Source organism: Helianthus annuus, chromosome 10 (genome assembly GCF_002127325.2).
Source record: "Helianthus annuus cultivar XRQ/B chromosome 10, HanXRQr2.0-SUNRISE, whole genome shotgun sequence".
Taxonomy (NCBI): Eukaryota; Viridiplantae; Streptophyta; class Magnoliopsida; order Asterales; family Asteraceae; genus Helianthus; species Helianthus annuus.
Genome location: NC_035442.2, coordinates 139,158,251 through 139,160,649, shown reverse-complemented (window position 1 = coordinate 139,160,649; position 2,399 = coordinate 139,158,251). Strand labels below are relative to the sequence as shown.

General features: G+C 37.0%; 1 long non-coding RNA gene across 1 annotated transcript; it reads left to right on the top strand.

Annotated features, from left to right (window-relative positions):
• Positions 1-541: 541 nt before the first annotated feature.
• Positions 542-1,434, top strand: LOC110882617. Its single transcript, XR_002560150.2, has 2 exons — positions 542-722; positions 1,207-1,434. It is a non-coding gene; the product is annotated as an uncharacterized LOC110882617 (long non-coding RNA).
• Positions 1,435-2,399: the final 965 nt, after the last annotated feature.

Below are 2,399 nucleotides of genomic sequence, written 5' to 3'. Positions count from 1 at the left end.
TGTTGCTCGTTTTTACTTATGTTCTTTATATCACGCGATATGGTAACCCATTATAGATTTAATAAACATCCGAATAATGTATATATAGGTATATTGTGGTGCATATTTTTATAAATGTTACGATCCACTCCCCCCCTCATTAATTTTCCTTGGCCAAATACATCCTGAACCCTTTAGGTTTCACACCTTTTATCTCATGTATATAAATATTTTTACACCTTTTATATTTCAAATCCTAATATAATTTTACCATCCTACGTTTATTTATTATGTTATATTTAATTGAATTTATATACATGGAAAATGTGATGATAACGTAATAACTCCACAGGCTCTAACTTTAGGGCCGTCGGTCAACAACTTTTTGGCCCACTTGAAGCCAACCCTAACTCCCTAAGGCCTAGCAGCTTGGGCTGTATTATTTAGTTTTTTTTAGGGCCCAACAAGCCATTTGACAACCTCTTTTTTTTATCCCAAACCGCCCCCAACTTAATCCTAAATATATATTACGTATCTGCATGTTATTTTGTTAACAAATTCCAACTCCACACAAACCCTATCTTGAAACCTGCGATCCCTCTCCCTCTTTCTTTGTGGATGTAAAGCAACCCAAGAACGCTAACTCATCAGTTTCAAGTTCCTAGCGACTCCTCGCAATCGTATAACTTGGACGAGATTGACAATCTTGATGAATTTTCAAGTTTACTACCGAGCAAATTAAGGTGAGTTCACAGTCATTTTCCAAAAGCACACGTTCCTAGTTGGAACAACTCTTTTTATGGTAGCCCTTTTTGAGGCTACACGCGCATTCCTTGTGTGAGCCACTGAAACATACTATCCACTGGAGGTGGAATAGTACACTGGGACTAAAATAAAACTCTATCTTAAAAGTCCCTATATTTTACCGATTAGATTGCCGGGTGGGCATACGTGGGGTATTAGTTGATAGCGCTATTAGGTTTGACAAACCTCACACTGTGCTGGAGGCCGGGCGTGAACTTCTAACCTTCACTCTTATATAATGTTGATAGAAATTAATGAGGGCAAAAACGAAACGTCAGCATTCCGTACACAGTTTAGTCGTGTGATGAGGGTTAGCTACCTGAGTCATACATAAATCAAAAACATTATGAAATTTACTTTTGCTAAACTCAAATTTGTGAATTTGCCAACTTTATTGTTGACGCGTCATTGCATGCTTTGCAGGTCAGTAGGTACAGCTGTGGACAGGCGTTGCAAGCTGCTGGAGTGGTGTGGTTCGTTAAAACTTTATGTTTTGAAACACTTATTAAACTTATGGTTTTTCTTTAAGTTCTTGTTGGGTTTTAACTTTACTTTCTGCTGCAACATAAACTGTGATTTGGAAAAACTAAAACGTTATCACTTATCATGTTGTTAGTGATACTTTAAAAATTTCAAATGTTTGGTTCAACATGATTAGTGACTAGATTCTAGTCAGTCACACACCTTGCGGTAAAACTCCGCATATGGAAATTGAGGGTGTGACATGAGTCGCCGACTTTTTTTTTTTTTTTTGGGAATTGTCAGCAATTTAGAACACGAGTTTAGGTATTTGAAACAAAAAGAGGATGCAAGACGTAAACTTGGATACTCTACTTTGCAAAAGTGTAGGGCCGCAATTCTCAACTAGCATATGACATGTCATCCGAAGCATGGAATGAGTATTTAAGAATGTTAGAAAGAGTGTGTCGAGAAAGTTTTGAAATTTTCTGCCAGTGTATTATCTTCATTGCCATCGTCGTCATCATCATCATCATCATCATCATTATCATCATTATTAGATGTTGTTGATCTCTATGAAAAGATTTGAGGAGTCTGACCTTAAGTGACATCCAAAAAAATATACGAGGCCCGTAAGGAATACACGGTTTTCTTAGGATGCTCAGTAGATTTAATTGCACGCATTGGGTATGGCAACCTATCTAACTGCTTGGAAAGGCCAACACCATCAAGGTGATCACGAAGGTCCAAGCATAATACTTCAAGTTGTCACGCCACAAGATCTCTGGATTTGGCATGTCTTGTTTGGTATCAAACAATGATATCGTTGTTTTACAATCATCGAATCTGTTTGACGACGTCATAGATAGGCTTGTCATTTTATGCAAATGGTGTCTATTACAAGTACATGTATTGTCTTGATGACGGTACTTATCTGGAGTGGGCCACGCCGATGAAAAATCTTTCATGCCATGATGACGATGAATGTCTGTATTTGAGTGTTAAAGAAAAGATGGACTATCATTTCCCAATCGACTCATATACAAGACAAGAAAAAATAAAGAGACATGATGTACGTGTACATTATCTTACATATACCACATAAACAACCTGTAATAAAACATTACATAAATTAAAATTGAAACATCACCTCAACC